Source organism: Dreissena polymorpha, chromosome 1 (assembly GCF_020536995.1).
Source record: "Dreissena polymorpha isolate Duluth1 chromosome 1, UMN_Dpol_1.0, whole genome shotgun sequence".
NCBI classification, from domain to species: Eukaryota; Metazoa; Mollusca; class Bivalvia; order Myida; family Dreissenidae; genus Dreissena; species Dreissena polymorpha.
Window position 1 is genome coordinate 78,651,801 of NC_068355.1, and position 18,997 is coordinate 78,670,797.

The window sequence follows — 18,997 nt, forward strand, 5'->3', positions numbered from 1 at the left end:
CCATTTATGCCTAGCGTCTAGAAAAAAGGTTTGGGCAAACAGCGTAGACCCAGATGAGACGCCGCATCATGTGACGTCTCATCAGGGTCTGCGCTGTTTGCTTAATGGAATTTCTGTAATAAATATACTAGACATACCTAATTTTTTTTAAATAAAATGATCTAATTAAGAATGATAGAAGAGTCCACTTGGCAAAAAGCGGATAAGCACATTTTTCGAAAGGAGGCCATACATAAGGATAACATTTCGGATTAGATATATTATTACATTTTTGTTAACACTTATCACAATTGCGATACTGATTATTATAGTTCTATTAGTTCTACCTAAACAACATAAACAAACAACAGGAAATGCAACAACAACAATACATTTGAAGACACCTACCACTTTTTCTTCACTTGTCCAATTTATATTGAAAAAAGAACAATCCAATTTTAAAATATATTCCAGTTTTCAAACCATAACTTGACAACTATTTCTCTTTGGTGTCAAAGACGGATCGTACGAAGAAAATTCACTTATATTCAAACATGTTCAGTCTTTCATCCGAGATAGTCATCTTTTTACTCAATTCTGTCAATTTACACTTTGCCGCCTTTTGTTAAGCATACTTCGTCGAAAGATGCTAGCATGTTTGTATTGTATTATACTGCTTACAAGCTGTATATGAATAGCCAATAAATATTGTTAAAAAAAAGAAAAAAAAGCTACTACCACTTTCTTCAACGCTAAAGTTACATTAACACAAACACAAACAACAACTACTTCGACTACTAATTTGACTGCCGCTGGTACTACAACTACTACCTTGACTACTTCACGACTGCTACTACTAATACTACTACTATAATACTATAATAATATAATAATAATAATAAAAGTATCTCATGTTTTCATTATTAATCCATTTTATAGAATGAAACGTACTAATATAAAAACAAATCATAACAATTCGAATCTCAATGAAAAAAGAAAATTATGCACCTATAATATTTTCCAAATATTATTTGTGCAATAATGCTAAAAGGCCTTCATGTACTTATCCAGTCTGGAAGAATGAAGAAAGTCACTTTACATCCGCTGAGAATAATTATCCACGACGTAAACTGCAAAAGAGGTATGCTGTCGGCGTCAGGGCTCTCGTTGCAGCACAGATACCACAGACGTTAGTTACATTACAATACACTGCCTGTTGAAGCGTTTCACATTTCATTTTCGGCACCTTCACTCGTAGAGGAAACTGCCAACTAATACCTCTTTATGCCAATAACAGAGCGTGCGGTTCCTCTATGGACTGTACTGTCAGGACAAGACGGTTTATTGATGGGAAACGCTATTGACAGCTTATTTGCTATTGCGAAAGAGTTTACATCAGACATTATCGAGCTCGTAACATACATGGGGCAGAATAAATTTGATCGTTAACAATGTGTTGATGTATGGTTGAACTTGATAAAAACCATCCTCACAATAATAATACCAATACTACGACTACTAATAAAATATCAATGAATATAATTATCATAATAATGATTATTACTTTAAGTAGTAGTAGTAGTAGAAGTAGTAGTAAAAGTAGTAGTAGCAGTAGTAGTAGTAGTAGTAGTAGTAGTAGTAGTAGTAGTAGTAGTAGTAGTAGTAGTAGTAGTAGAAGTAGTAGTAACTGTTCGTAGTAGTAGTAGTAGTAGTAGTAGTAGTAGTAGTAGTAGTAGTAGTAGTAGTAGTAGTAGTAGTAGTAGTAGTAGTAGTAGTAGTAGTAGTAGTAGTAGTAGTAGTAGCAGTAGTAGTAGTAGTAGTAGTAGTAGTAGTAGTTGTTGTTGTAGTAGTAGTAGTAGTAGCAGTAGTAGTAGTAGTAGTAGTAGTAGTAGAAGTAGTAGTAGTAGTAGTAGTAGTAGTAGTAGTAGTAGTAGTAGTAGTAGTAGTAGTAGTTGTAGTAGTAGTAGTAGTAGTAGTAGTAGTAGTAGTAGTAGTAGTAGTAGTAGTAGTAGTAGTAGTAGTAGTAGTAGTAGTAGTAGTAGTAGTAGTAGAAGTAGTAGTAGTAGTAGTAGTAGTAGTAGAAGTAGTAGTAGAAGTAGTGGTAGTAGTAGAAGTAGTAGTAGTAGTAGTAGTAGTAGTAGTAGTAGTAGTAGTAGTAGTAGTAGTAGTAGTAGTAGTAGTAGTAGTAGTAGTGGTGGTAGTAGTAGTAGTAGTAGTAGTAGTAGTAGTAGTAGTAGTAGTAGTAGTAGTAGTAGTAGTAGTAGTAGTAGTAGTAGTAGTAGTAGTAGTAGTAGTAGTAGTAGTAGTAGCAGTAGTAGTAGTTGTAGTAGTAGTAGTAGTAGTAGTAGTAGTAGTAGTAGTAGTAGTAGTAGTAGTAGTAGTAGTAGTAGTAGTAGTAGTAGTAGTAGTAGTAGTAGTAGTAGTAGTAGTAGTAGTAGTAGTAGTAGTAGTAGTAGTAGTAGTAGTAGTAGTAGTAGTAGTAGTAGTAGTAGTAGAAGTAGTAGTAGTAGTAGTAGTAGTAGTAGTAGTAGTAGTAGTAGTAGTAGTAGTAGTAGTAGTAGTAGTAGTAGTTGTAGCAGTTGTAGTAGTAGTATTGATATTTCACTGTTTAACTGAAATAAATAAATACAGAGCATTGTTATAGTATCAGCAATGTTTGATTTCATAATATAAATTTACCACTGTAAATAGTATGTATCAGTTGTGCGCAATAATATTAAATACAAGTTTTACCCGCATGTTTACTAGTTCCATTTAGTTTCTAATTTAATTATTATGATAGCTGCCATGTTATATTGTTATTCGGTTTAAGCTTTACATTTTTATAATTTACCTACAGTTGTTCAAAATATCTGGACATTTTAATTGAACAGGGAAATTACTTAAAAACACAATCGTATAAGTTGTTGGAAGAGCGAGACTTTTCAACGATTGCACAATCTTTGCGCCTGACATTCATTGCTACTTATGACCATCATTTTTGGCATTTTTATTTGTATCATAAATCACTGAATAAAAGGCGCAATACCTTATTACTATTGGTCAAGATTTGAAGCCAGCATTAATCAAGTAAATGTTTTACAAAGAACAAAGGGGAACCCTAATGTAAAGATGAAAGTAAGTTAAATACAATACAGTCAACGTATTGTGTGTGTCAATATTGCATCGTGCTTTGTAATGAGTTTGGTTTATACATAACAAGTTATTAATTATTTTCACTACGAAAACCTTACAACATTTATTAAAATTTGTATTTAATCTCGAAACATATAATTGCGTACATTATGCAAGCTATTGAGATCGTTTTTGTCTTCCATTTAGTATTGATGCAACAAAAACTTTATAATGAATACTAAGGCATGATAATAACACCGGAACTAAAAAGTATAATTTCGATTTTGTTACTTTATATGTGGTTTAAAATAAACGTTGTTAACGTTGATTACTGGATCGTGATCATACCAGACTCAATCGAAGAATAATATAATATATGTAGATGATTGTGAATGAAAAAGTCATTAGTCAAGATCAAATAAATTCATTAATTGCAACAAACCTCCTTATGGTTACACTTCCTGTCTAGCTATAACCGATAAACAAACTTTAAACATGTTTGATGAAAAGCTTAAATAAGCACAAACGGTAACCAACACAAACTAACAAGTTAACGAGAACACACAATACATACTGGGATTAGTATTTCATTAGGATTGATATGATAGAGCACACGCAATACAAAAGTCGACACTACGCATTATTTACTGATATAAATTTAAAACAAAATGATGTCCAAGTGAAGTTTCATGTATAAATTTTGTATATGTTAAACAAGGTAATGTTGCTTTTTTGTCATCGAGAAAAAAAACTGTTTACTCTATGAAAAAAACTTGTAAGACTGCTAAAATTATGCACAACTACAGTAAACCATAGGTATCATTTCGTATACAATAACTGGATTAAGGAAAATCACGCTGTTCTCTTGGGAAAATAAGATCAAGTACCTGTAACTAAGCTGTTTACTATATAAGCAAATTTTCATGACTCCTCAAAGTATGCCTATCTAAAGTTAACCATGCGCATCAGTTCGTATACAATTACTGGATAAAGGAACAGCTCGCTGTTTTCTTGGGTAATTAAGTTCCAGTACCTGTAACCAAACAATGTTATCTTGTTCTGCAACAAAGATATACAGATGGATCATTACTAGACGTAAGTAACTGATGCATAGTTTTGTAAATACAACGGTAATAGCAGCATCTGTAAATATGGAATGAAGTAAAAACCCGCTAAGTGTTCATTTACACAAACACAACAACATTAAGAAGAAACATTCATTTAATGTACACATCTCTTAATACAGACGTTCGTTAATATATTGCGGAGAAATAATGGTATTTATATTGTCTATGTGAAATCTAATGGCTGAATTGTTCAGGTATGAAATAAGATAAAAGGGGCTTTTGTTTTTCAAAACACGTGTGCCGTGAGCATTTATTTGTAAATTATATTTTAATATTGTATGTAGGTTGTAGTAAGACCTCAAATTTGGTCGGTAATAACAAAAAAAGTGCTTTTATTATTAAATACCTCTTAACTAGTATCAAAATCAGATTTTTTTCCTACTTCAAAACAATATTTATAACCATTTCTTTTTAAAATATTATTCAAAGCAAAAATTTAACTATGGGAAAGATTTGAAAGATATATTAAGGTGGACCTACACTAAAGTCTTAAATAATCTATATATTGACCAAACCTTCAATGGATTGGCCAGACATTACTTAAAAATATGTATCTAAGCCCACAAGGATTTGTAGTAAGAATACTTTTAAAGGTATTTGTACATTTTTCAATTAAACTATTCCAAGTCTAAAGTTAAACATATATGTTATCGATTTTTAACCCTCGACCAAGACGACGTTCTCGTCAAGCCAAGTTAGCAAATCGCAGAACTGGCTATCAATTATCGCTAATTATTTAAAGCTGAACAACAACAACAAAGAAACTAACCACAAAATTAGATCATATCATAAAACGTAAGGTAAAAACCTATGAAAGGTTAAGATGTATAATTTATCAACATATTTCGTAATGATGTTTTTATTGGTATAAACGTTACTTAAACTTTTATTTTAAATGATTAATTTCATTTCCCTTGTTACATTTACCTTTGAACTGTTGACCTTTACATCGAAAAACAATTCTTTTTCATTTTCTCCATTTCGTCATCATACACAGATGTAATACTTTGCACCAAGACAGATAATTTGTTCAAATGGTATACATTAAGCTAAAAAAGAAAACTTATTATTTCAAATATTTACGAATTTTGGAAAACTTATACTCACTTATTCACCAAAAATCAAGATGATGCTTTGTCAATCGTTTCAAACAGACAGTAGTATTGTTCATTTAATATTAGGCTTTTAGCCATTAAACATGATTACTGGCATATAATAATGAAAAGTGTTCCTTTACCCTGTAATCAAATTACAAATAATTTAATGATGGATACCTGTGTACAAAAATCCGGTGTTTTCGTTAGGGAACTAATGCGTTTCCCATCATAAGCAGGTGTAGTTAAATACATTTTCGTTATTGCTAAATAGAAAAAATATTAAGAACACGTGTTGTTTTGGTACAGGGGCGTGAGGCTAATTGGTACACATGTCAGTAAATTAAACGTTCGTAACAATCAATTGAAAGAAAATATCAACATTTAGTATTATTCATCATAAAGATGATTTAATGAAGTCCCGTACAAGATAATAAATAGAACTATAAAGCCTGATAATGCTGACAGAATTTTAAACTTTTCACAAAAAGTATGTGGGTTTGAAAAAAAAGCTAGTTAACGGCAATTATAAAGTTCTATTAAAATTTAAATATAATTACAAATTATGAAACTAAACCAAAAACATGTTCCCAATATTATTCCAATATTATTCACAAACTGAATACAGTGCTTATATTTAGCCCCGACTGTCAAGAGACGGAATTTTATTCCCTTAGTAATTCATTCCACCGGCAATACTGTCTTTATCCAATTACAGCCGACAACACGCCATTGTATCTCATACGTCTCATATAAGTTCACGGGTTGAAGGCTTAATTTCAATTTTGAAATCAGACAATTAGCAAAATATAGTAAGATTTCTGGTATAGCTATTGCGTAAAGAAATGAAATAGGTAGAAGTTACAAACAACAACAGTGCATCGTTCGAATTACTCATTGGTCGATCAGATAATCTTTCTCGGTCAATTACGGAATGCAGGCTTTGATACACCTAAATCTTCAAGATGTGCAAACCACATGTCGTTAACTCATTAGCTGTGTATCTATTTGCAAAGCAATGCTTCACAGATCACACAACATGAATTTGTTTAGCTGCCATTGCATGATTTTTCGCTTAAGTGCATATCAAGGCACTTGTTTTCATCAGAGGGGGTAATCACGTGACAAACAAGATGGCGGCGTCCATGCCGAGGCAGGTATTTTTCGCCGTTTAATACCCTTTATTACTTGTATTATTTTTATTATTCAGCTCACTTTCCAGCCATATTAGGAAGAACGTTACTGGCTTTTATTTCGTAGTAATATTCGCTCTATTTCTCGACTTTACTCGGTGCGAAATTTCTTAGCGGGATGACCTATTTAGGGCTCCACTAAGAAAAATTGCGGGGAGTAAAGTTGATATATAAAGCAAATTTAAATACGAAATAAACGTTTATCACCTTTTTACTGATATGGCTGGAAAGTGAGCGTCATTTAACAAATTAACAGAAGTAATAAAGGGTATAAAACGGCAAAAAAACTGTCTCGGCATGGACGTCGCCATCTTGACTATCACGTGATTACCCCCTCTGTTTCATGTTTATTTGAAAAGCAAACAGCACTATAGCACGTGTTCTGAAGTTTAACGGCATACAAGGTTTCAATATATAGTTCCAGAAGGGTGTAATACAGGTTTGCAAAGCAAACGAAAGATTAGTTTTGTGTTTACATTTACTTACAATAAAGCTCCCGTCAGCAATTTATACAATAAAGCATTCAGAGGTTTTTTTGGGCATTACTTGCATGTGTATGCAGGATGATCTTTCTTGTTGTAATCTTTGAAAGTAATTTGACTTTGGGTCAGCTTATAATTAAATGACACAAACACGTACACCGGCCACACCAACACAAATGTACCAAAAGAAGAATTAGTAAAAGGAAATATATGAGCCTTGTTCTGTGAATGAAGTGTTGAATGCATGTGTGTAAAGTGTCGTCCCAGATTAGCTTGTAAAGGCCGAACAGGCTAATCAGGGACAACACTTTCCATGTTTTTGATATTTTCGTTTTAAGAAAGTCTCTTCTAAACAAAAATCAAGTTTAGGCGTAAAATGTCGTCCTTGATTAATCTGGGACGACATTTTACGCACATGTATTAAACCACTTATTCAAAGAACACGGCGTGTACATGTTATGATTTAACTGACTGTTGTTGAATGTTTTTACATACGTATTAATCTAGATATCGAGGATAAATGTCAGAGTGGTTTAAAATTATTAAATCAATATTGTACTTATTATCTGTATCGTCATTTCTTCAATATGCTCATGCTTGTTATTGCTTTCTGACATTTATCTATCTATCGTTTATCTCATAAAATTTCTTGACACACTTTCGTTTTCCAATTTTCAAAAGGATGTGTTCATCAAATGTTTGATTCATACTGGAGCAATACATACTTTTCTGTACTTCTTTATACTGATATAATAATTCACTTTTCGTACGTGTTCATTATTAAGCATGGTGGATTTAAAATGTTTGTCAAAATCATGATGTCTTAATTATTACATATTAACATGAATTTGTTGCTTCTGGGACCATTTGTCATAGGTTAAAGTCAATTATAAAACACACAAAAAGGAATTAATACAGATATTTTCAGCACTACTATGCGCTGATATTCTAAACCAACCAAATTCTTTGCATAAAATATATTAAACAAATGTTTTGTAAATGTTAAATACGAACAGGTGTGATCCATTATTTCGACTAAAAAATGACGCAATGAAAGCGGCGTGTTTTATTGTCCTTAGGTGCATCACTTATTCTGTTCCTTACGAAAAAGCGCTCGACACTCTAGCGGAAATGCTTCGTGTGCAAAAGTTGGAAGTACCTGGCAACAACGGGCATGTGTTATTGGCGTCGCTCTGGATAGCGGCGACTAGTATGTAATACATTTTTTTCGCTTATGGGAGGAGAAGTTATTTTACGGATCAATGTATATATATTTTTTTAAGAATATCTTGCATAGTTGTAAATTTTTGTGTAAATTAGTGTAAATAAGTACTGCATTTGTGCCTATTACATTTATTACAACATTTATTGCCAATAATGCAAAGCTAATTGTTTTAATTAATAACTGATCCACAACTGATTAGTGGGGAAAGATCACAGGGACTGGGCAAAAACGCGAAACTTTCTTGTTTTGTATAAAAACAAAACATAATCAAAATATATTTATTTTGTGGTTTTTCTAAAGTGCTTATTTAGTGGAGAATCAATGTAGTACGATATTTGACGACCTATCGCACAAGCAAGTTTATTGGAAGGCGTAAACGTACAATGTATTAGTTTATTAATAGACATATAATAACGATCGCTATACACAACTTCAACAAATAGCAGTACATAAATGATGTCAGCTGGAATAGCTGAGTTGGGAGAGCGTTAGACTGACGTTGTTTACGCAACAATCAGCTAAAGGCCCCGGGTTCAATCACGGGTTCCGGCACGAACGGAACAGTTCAGCGGCTGACAATTTATTTCAGTCAGGTTAATAAATATAAATAAGCTTTATTTTATGTAGACATTTTGAAACCCATTTTGCTACATTTGTATATTTTCATTAAAATTAATGGATGCCGCGTGGTGACAACGTTAATTAAAATTTCTAACATCACTTAAATATCTTATAAAAAATACACGTGTTTTTATATCAACAAATAAATGCAAACACCACATCTATTATCCATGTATTTTTATGGTTGTCTGTCATAGGCCCTAAGTACTATCCCTGCCACATATAGAGCGCGAAGCGCGACACGTATTATTGATTGTAACAATGAGTTGCGATTAAAGGAAGCAGTCGCTTGTCAAGGAGGAGCTGTGTCCCAGCAACCCGTTTCCGTTGAGTCAAGCACTCCTTGGAGTTTTTTTTAAGAACCACATATAGAGCGCGAAGTGCGACACGTATTCCTATCCAGGTGGTATGGGCCCTTTAGCATTATCCGACCATTATGTCCATAGTTATCATCCTTAGAATTTGAGAAATGTTGAAATCGTTGTTCGAATTCCAAAATTTTCATCCGAATGTTCCCAAACTTGCACAGGTTTTTTCTCAATGAGGACCCAACCCAAACTCTTTATGAGCAATATCGGACCATAAGTCCAGAATTATTTCTCTTTGAATTTAAAAATAAAAGTGAAAAACTCCTTGGTTAGGTGATTATGTCAACATTTTTCATCAGATTCTTTCCAAACTTACAGTGTCTTCATATCAATGAGCATTTTTACCTCATTTAAAATGAGAAACATCGTGACAATAAGTCCAGAATGTTTTTCTATTTAATTTGACAAAATAAACAATTTTCACTTGTAAAAAGATTTCACAAATTTCGTCTGAATCTTTCCAAACTCGTTAATTGTTTTTATATCAGTATTACTCAAACCCTATTGAAAATGATGAATATCGGAGCAATAAATCTATTATGATCTTTACTGAATTTTAAAATATTGTGAAATGCAGCTTCTTTATGCAATTAACAGTTTTCATTCATTTTTTTTTCAAACTTTTACAGTGTTTTCATATCAATGAGTACTCAATCCCTATCGTAAATGAGCAACGTAAGAATAAGTTCAGAATCATCTCCCCTTGAAGTTGAGAGAAATATGAAATTACGCTTACAAGATGAAGCAGATTTTTTAAAAACCTACACAGTTCTGTTCCATTATTGAAAACTGCACAGGGATGCCAGTAAAAAAAGGAAACCCATGTAAATAAAAATGAACTATGAAATATTTGGGGGTTACAACACAAAATCCTAGGTAATGGTTATTTGGGGGTTATAACACAATATCATAAATAATGGTTATTTTGGGGTTATAACACACAATTATAGATAATAGTTATACCAGTATCTTTTTCTATTTTGTTTAAAAGAATCGGCCAATATATTAATATTTTACAGTAGAAAAAAATCGTTCGATGTAACTTCATGGAAAGCCTTTGAAACTGAAATTCCCGACGCCCTTTGATTCTTTGCATCAATACTTATCTTGTTAACTTGATAAATTGAAAGAAACTGTATACATGGAATTAATACCACAAAAAAAAACGATATAAACATAATTCTGACGTCATAACATAGACTAGAAACTGTCATAATAAACACAGACATCATTAAAAATTAATTTAATAAATGTGGAAAACTGTTTCCCACTATATAAAGTTTACAAATATAACTTTAAGCCACTGGAAGAATAAAATATATAATTCACCGAAATTGTTTTCATTTTCAAAGCCAATGACTAAAGATATCACATTAAATACTTTTGCAAACGTAATGGTTACTCAAACATGTTTATGTAATATCCACTTGTAAACGTCAATAAAAACATTATTTGACAAACCATATTGGACAACAAATTCGAATTACGTCCCATTTCTTCAAAAACGTGTTTCAATATTCCATATTAGCAGCGTAATGTGTAAACGGGTCTCATGCCATATGCGGCCAGCGTAGATCCTGCAAAGCCTGAGCAAGTGTGTCTCACTAGCGCACAGGAAAATTTCTGACCAGAATGTGCGGTTGCTCAGGCAGGGCGCAAAGGATAGTTTCTGACCAGATTGTGCGGTTGCGCAGGCAGGGCGCGCAGGATAGTTTCTGACCAGACTGTGCGGCTGCGCAGGCAGGGCGCACAGGGTAGTTTCTGACCAGATAGTGCGGTTGCGCAGGCAGGGGGCGCAGGGTAGTTTCTGACCAGACTGTGCGGTTGCGCAGGCACGGCGCGCAGGGTAGTTTCTGACCAGATAGTGCTGTTGCGCAGGCAGGGCGTGCAGGGTAGTTTCTGACCAGATTGTGCGGTTGCACAGGCAGGGCGAGCAGGGTAGTTTCTGACCAGACTGTGCGGTTGCGCAGACAGGGCGCGCAGGGTAGTTTCTGACCAGATTGTGCGGTTGTGCAGGCAGGGCGCGCAGGATAGTTTCTGACCAGACTGTGCGGCTGCGCAGGCAGGGCGCACAGGGTAGTTTCTGACCAGATAGTGCGGTTGCGCAGGCAGGGCGCGCAGGGTAGTTTCTGACCAGACTGTGCGGTTGCGCAGGCAGGGCGCGCAGGGTAGTTTCTGACCAGATAGTGCTGTTGCGCAGGCAGGGCGCGCAGGGTAGTTTCTGACCAGATTGTGCGGTTGCACAGGCAGGGCGCGCAGGGTAGTTTCTGACCAGACTGTGCGGTTGCTCAGACAGGGCGCGCAGGGTAGTTTCTGACCAGATTGTGCGGTTGTTCAGGCAGGGCGCACATGGTAGTTTCTGACCAGATTGTGCGGTTTCGCAGGCAGGGCGCACAGGGTAGTCCCTGACCAGACTGTGTGGTTGCGCAGGCAGGGCGTGCAGGGTATTTTCTGACCAGATTGTTCGGTTGTTCAGGTAGGGCGCACAGGGTAGTTTCTGACCAGATTGTGCGGTTGCACAGGCAGGGCGCACATGGTAGTTTCTGACCAGATTGTGCGGTTGTGCAGGCAGGGCGCATCAGGGTAGTTTCTGACCAGACTGTGCGGTTGCGCAGGCAGGTCTGAACGTACGCTAGCATATGGCTTCACACATCTTTTCGCATTGAAGCGGCTCATATCCAATTACTTGATCTAGAAGAAATGCACCGTGTAAACGCCGAACAGAAACGTTGCATTTGGTTGAAAAAACAACAAGATAAAAGTAGATACTAGATAGCTTTTTCGGACAACGATATTATTTTTGATCATAAATGAATTTAAGAACAAAACAAAAAATAACTAACTGCCCATAAATAATACGCCTACATATATGATGTACTGTCTATTCGGGTCTAAAAAGTATAATCACAATGAACCTTCAAGACGGTGAAAGTACATAATAATGATGGTTTGTCGAGAAAATGACGCTTAGAACGGAATTCGGTAGATCTAAATCAGATTTTGGACAAAAAAATGCGGACATGATTTTGACAGCGTATGTAATAAACAAAGTGAGGAGCTATGTCATCGATCTTTCCTCTACTTATCTTGGAACCGCTTTAATGCTAAGATAGTGTGAAATTTTATAAGAGGCTTATCTATTGATGTTTAACCATTTTACCCGTGTATAAATTATCAATATTAACGCAAGAGCTTAACTTTTTATTTGTAAAATATTTTACTAGGAATACGAAATGTGGTGTGTTTAAACCATTAATGCCTAGTGGACTCTGGCATCCTTCTAAATTGGATCAATTTATTTCTAAAATAAGGCATTTCTAGTATATATATTTATATATTTAGAATATTTCTTACAGAAATTCCTTAAAGCAAACAGCGCAGACCCTTACGAGACGCCGCATTATCATCTGGGTCTACGCTGTTTGCCAAGGCCTTTTTTCTAGACGCTAGGCATAAATGGGATAATAACACTATAATATATCTTATTGTATTTTCGTCTTACACAGTGATAAACTAATTAAATCGTTCAATCAGTTGAAATAGAACTGTAATTGTTATCTAACACAAGTCCATGCTTTCCAAATGAATACATTTCATTGGGCAAATAGTATGTTAAAACAGTTTACACATATCACAAATCACTTTGAACTGATCACATCATTTTCTCTTGTGCATCATACATGCATTCTTTGAAAGAAAATGTCCTAAATAATTTTGCACTTTGTTCTCAACAAACCAAATCTTCAAACTAACCAGCACTCTGTCATTCGCCTCAAGCAGCTTTTGATAATATGAGCCTTGTTCTGAGAAAACTAGGCTTGATGCATTTGCGTTAAGTGTCATCCCAGATTAGCATGTGCAGTCCGCACAGGCTAATCAAGGACGACAATTTCCGTCTAAACTTGATTTTCGGTAAGGAGGGACATCCTTGAAACTGAAAAAAATACAAGCGAAAAGTGTCGTTCCTGATTAGCCTGTGCGGACTGCACAGGCTTATCTGGGATGACACTTTACGCACATTCATTATGCTCAGTTTTCTCAGAATGCGACACATATCGATATTTTAACTACATGAGATCAATGCAATGCCGCTAATAGATGTTTTAATCTTTTAAAGTCTGATAACCAACAAAAGCTCAATCTTTTTAAACAAGCAAACTGAAAAAGAAAGGAGAACGAATTATTATAGAAGTTAAGAGTTATAAAAATAATAAATTTTTAGTTGAACACTTGAACCATGACTAAGAGAAAGGTTTTGATTGTAATTTTAATTAATATTCGATTGAATGCATGTTTATTTTACATGAGCGTTTGTGTAATATATTTATACGAAGGTCGCGTATGGCTTTTTATATCAGAATATACAAGGGTTTATCATTTCTCTTCAAAAAAAAGGTTATGTAGATGTTGTAAGCTGTTTATCTAAATTATTTGCAATCATTTAAAAAACCGGACCGTATTCAATCAGCCAATTAATAATGGTAATTTTTGGACGCACAATTTAAATATAGTAAAGATTGTTTTACTGTTTGTACTTTTTTTATTTTTTTATTTATCGTACAGTATGTTTTCAACGATATACAACGTGTGAATGTTGTTTAGGTTGATAGGGCTGTTTAAATAGTATATATCACGGTGCAGTATGGTTAAACATGTGTTTAGCCGGAATGCAAGTAGAATTACTACGAATTATTTAACCCATTAATGCCTAGTGGACTCTCCCATCCTTCTAAATTGGATCAATTTATTTCCAAAATTAGGGATTTCTAGTATCTTTATTTCTATATTTAGAATATTTCTTACAGAAATTCCTTTAAGCAAACAGCGCAGACCCTGATGAGACGCCGCATCATGCGGCGTCTCATCTGGGTCTACGCTGTTTGCCAAGGCCTTTTTTCTAGACGCTAGGCATAAATGGGTTAAACGGTTGTGATAATGTAAAATCGTTTCATTAGACAGGGGCACACACTGTATCCGGTGTTGTGTTCAGTATTATCAGACTACTTATGATTTGTTTTTAAATTTGACATACTGTCTGGCTTCAATATAGATACTTGATTTTAATTGTGCTGTATTGGCAGGTGGCATTTTTTTCAGGTTGAAACACAAGAGGAAAAACAAGTACATTTAAATAATCTACACCGATAATGTAACTGCTAGGTGCTTAATGTAGACATTACTATGGAAAAAAAACACACATTTAACAAAGGATTTTAAATTGTTCTATGTTTGTACAATTAGGTCTACTTTTTATTTAATTCTCAATTGACATAATTGGAAAGTCAGAAAGGTACCTTATTGTTAAATGTTGGTTTAAATTATTTATCAAGAAATAGTTGCTTTTTCTTTACTTTGTCATTCTTGCGTACGCTCTATCCACCATATTGGGAACTGATGCAATGTTGCCCACAAAAAGTGTCGCTATCGGTTGGATCGCAGTACACCAAACTTGTGCACATCTTGATATTCGATGTAACCAAGTCGATAGCGATGTCGAACAGTCGTCGAATATTTACACTGTTCGAATTTTTAAAGGGGCCTTTTCACAGATTTTGGCATTTTTTAACTTATTCATTAAATGCTTTATATTGATAAATGTAAACATTGGATCGTAAAAGCTCCAGTAAAAAATCAAGAATAAAATTTAAAAAAGGAAAAGAACATTGCCCGGAGCAGGTTTCGAACCAGTGACCCCTAGAGTCCTGCCAGAGTCCTGAAGTAAAAACGCTTTAGCCTACTGAGCTATTCCGCCAAGTACATTGACTAGAAGTATTTTATACCTTATATAAGCAATCTTCGTAGTTTCACAAAATTTAACGACAAAAACAGAACTCTCCAAATTATTCAATCGTTTCGCGTTGCAACGCTTTATAATTTTTAGGTTTTAAAATCGTCAAAAGATGCATATAATGGCTATATTAGACCATGGTAAATGTTCAGTATTACTGTTTCCTCACAAATATCATAACTAAAACGAAAATTTGCGAATCTGAAACAACTTTTTTCAATTTTGTCAATTTACCAAAGCGTGAAAAGATCCCTTTAAAATGAAAATGTCAGCAAGAATAGTGTGTGAAATATCGGCGTGTTTTATAGGTTGAATGCAAAGGATAACGTCCGTGGGCTGCCATTCAGGTAAATTAAATGTGTTTCTGAAGTTTATTCATCGCTTTCCTTGATTTGTAACCAATGACGTCTGTTTAGTGATGCGCACGAAATGTGTGCGCATTGTGTTTATGAAGGGGTGCATATGTACTACCAGAGCCGCCATAGCAAAAATTATCAAATGCTCTGTGAGAACGTTTATATGGACTAATTTGCAATTCAGAAAGGCTGATACTGCCGGAACAATTTCCCTTGTAACGAACGTTATTGCCTTTTGTAATCAAATGAAAAAGATTAAACATTCCATTAATGTGTATATGAGGCATCCCAAGAAAATATGTTAAACGTATTCATTATATCAGTCAAGGTATTGTTAAATGCATTAGTTTATTTACTTCAAAGTGTAAATCTAATCATTTAAACTAAGGTCAAAATTTAAAGGAGGCTTTTTAAATACGTATTTCCATAATGAACACCCCAGTAATTTTAAAACAATGCAAAGTAGTCATTTATGTGATTTTCTAATCGTATGTATATTTTTTTAATATTTTGTTTTTGAATTTATATCCCCGATAATAAATGGAAAATTAAAGTTTATTTAAACTGCCTTTGAAATTGGAACTTTGTTGATTAGAATCTTCGTTGTAAATCTGCGTTATTTTGAAATTAATTTTATTAATTATAATACATTCAAACCTGGTATTACTTTATTGGAAATGAGTGCGTATTTATGACGATGTTCAGATGTGGAATTCTAAAAAATAACTGTATGTTCTATTAAGTTTATATCATGTTCCCATGTTTCAAACGCGTTTTTGTATTTGCGGTATTTTATCGGTAAAGATGAATATATATATATATATATATATATATATATATATATATATATGACACGGGTTTTGATATTTATTTAACTCTTCCGGAAAATTCATCGCCATATTTATCTGGGACCGCCACAACGAGTTGATACCGGTTATGTTATAAAAACGTACCGTCTGACAAGGGTGAGATGAATGATTCCAACATTGGGAACTGGAAATGAGTTATAATCATGTTTTTTTTTTCATTTTTTAAAGCAGATTTTTGTGGAGTAGGCGCTATTGAAACAGACAATGTTACTGTATGTTAATGCCTTCAAAATTATATAACAAAATACATGGGACCGATTGAACTTCTAGTCATCACTTAAATTGAGTTGCGTTCTGACAACTGGGCTTAATGCATGTGCTTAAAGTGTCATCCAAGATAAGCCTTTGCAGTCCGCACAGGCTTATCAGAGACGACACTTTCCGCTGAAACTTGATTAGCGGACTGCACAGGCTAATCAGAGACGACACTTTCCGCTTTTATGGTATTTATCGATTAAAGGAAGTCTGTTCTACACGAAAATCCAGTTAAGGCGTTAAGTGTCGTCCCTGATTAGCCTGTGCAGACTGCACAGGCTAATCTGGGACGACACTTTACGCACATGCATTTAGGCCAGTATCCTCAGAACAAGGCTCAATTTATCAACTATAGAGCGACAAATCAACAACAGACTGACAGATCAGTTTATTGTATGATTTTTCAATGTGTAAGTTTCTGTTTTATCTACAGTGTAATATGTTCAACACAAAATGTGTGCGTTTATACCGAGTTGTCTGTCCATAAGATGTGCTGTTGAAGAATGAAATGCGAGCGCGATCAAGCCGGTCACAAATGTAGTATAAGTATTTTTTTACTATCGAATTTATATATGTAGTTAAACATGTATACAGTATATCTGTATACGGTAAGTAATGCACATTTTAAATAGCCTGTCTTTATTTCCACAACATTTCAATAGTACTTGGTTATGTTTATTGAAGTTTATTCGTAAAAAAATACAATTGTGCACATAGGCATGTATAGCAAACGCCAAAACTATCATATTGTATAACCCGTATTGTGGATTACATATATGTTCAGCATATTATTACAGCAATAAACTAGGAAATGTGGAATTTTTGGTAATTTATTGCACTTTTTCTTAATAATAACAATAACAAAAATACCATATCAAAGCAATACCTGGTGGAAGGAATAAGTACAAATGGCATATTAATTGTACGAGTTATTTCGTGAATGCCTGTGTGAAAGCTTGTTTAAACATTCCGTTTTTGATTGTTTTACATCACATGCAGGTGTGATCAAATATCTTTTCGTTTATAACGTAAAGGGCTATTATTGAAAACACCTGTTAGTTCTCTACAGGGAACAAATTTAAAATATATTCATCCCTAATGCAAGTATAAACGAATTACGATATCATATTCAACATCATCATCATCATCATCATCATCATCATCATCATCATCATCATCATCATCATCATCATCATCATCATCATTATCATCATCATCATCATCATCATCATCATCATCATCATCGTCGTCGTCGTCGTTGTCGTCGTCGTCGTCGTCGTCGTCGTCATCATCAACATCATGATCATATTCATAATCATCATATTGATCATAATATTCATATTTATATTATCATATTTATCACATCCAGCATATTAACCTGTTAACATAGAAAGACAGTTTCTCCCTTTTCATTTGTAACTTGAAAATACCAACACTACAGTTTTTGTCATTCACCCAAATAGTTTGGTTTATGTTTCTGATAAACATTGACATACACTTAACTGTACCAAAGAAAATCCATGCTGTGTACAACAGCTTAGCTAAAGAATATTACAAGAAATAAATTACATACATTACGTAGATAGGCGTGTTCAACCTAGTGCTTTTACGATGCATGTGTTGTTACTTAAACGCATTCCTCATTGCTTATTAAACCATTTATGCTTAGTGGACTCTCCCATCCTTCTAAATTGGATCAATTTATTTCCATAATAAGGGATGTCTAGTATATTTATTTCTATATGTAAAATATTTATTACAGAAATTCCTTTAAGCAAACAGCGCAGACCCTGATGAGACGCCGCATCATGCGGCGTCTCATCTGGGTCTACGCTGTTTGCCAAGGCCTTTTTTCTAGACGCTAGGCATAAATGGGTTAAGTCATGTTGTCTGTAGTGTACTCATGTGGTATTCATACATGTATTCGTCTTAAAAATTAAGCTTATTAAACTTCAGGTACCTCATCAGTCGTAGTTAAATGGCTTTCAATTCAACGACATTATATGTATAATACTAAGTACTTACTACTTTAACAAGAGGATACGCTTTATCAGAAACAGTATAATTAAACAAATATAAAACCTTATTGAGGTTATGGTACGCCAAAAATCTAAAACAAAAACCTGTTCAGGTCTTTAAACCGTAATTTAAAAGCATCTTTAAAACTGACGTTCCCAAGAATAAATGACACAAACGCACGAATTGATTGTTTGGCTACACCACAACTGTGATGTCCGGGAAAAGGAAGAAACCGTTCAGGATAAGCAAACCAGAAAATATGTTATAAAATTATTTAATCTTTTACCGTTTTTCGCAAAAGCAGAATGAGCTTTTATGCAGAGTTCAGTAAAACTGACATAATATACTAAATTTACTGTACACGTTGTTAATTATCAAACATGTGCTCACTAAATAATGAAAATATTACGTTTGATGTACTTTCCTTTGAAGTTGAAGTCATTCACAATTATAGGGAATACATATATTTTAGCTCGGTTGAACTATAATGCATGTTTCTCTGTTAAA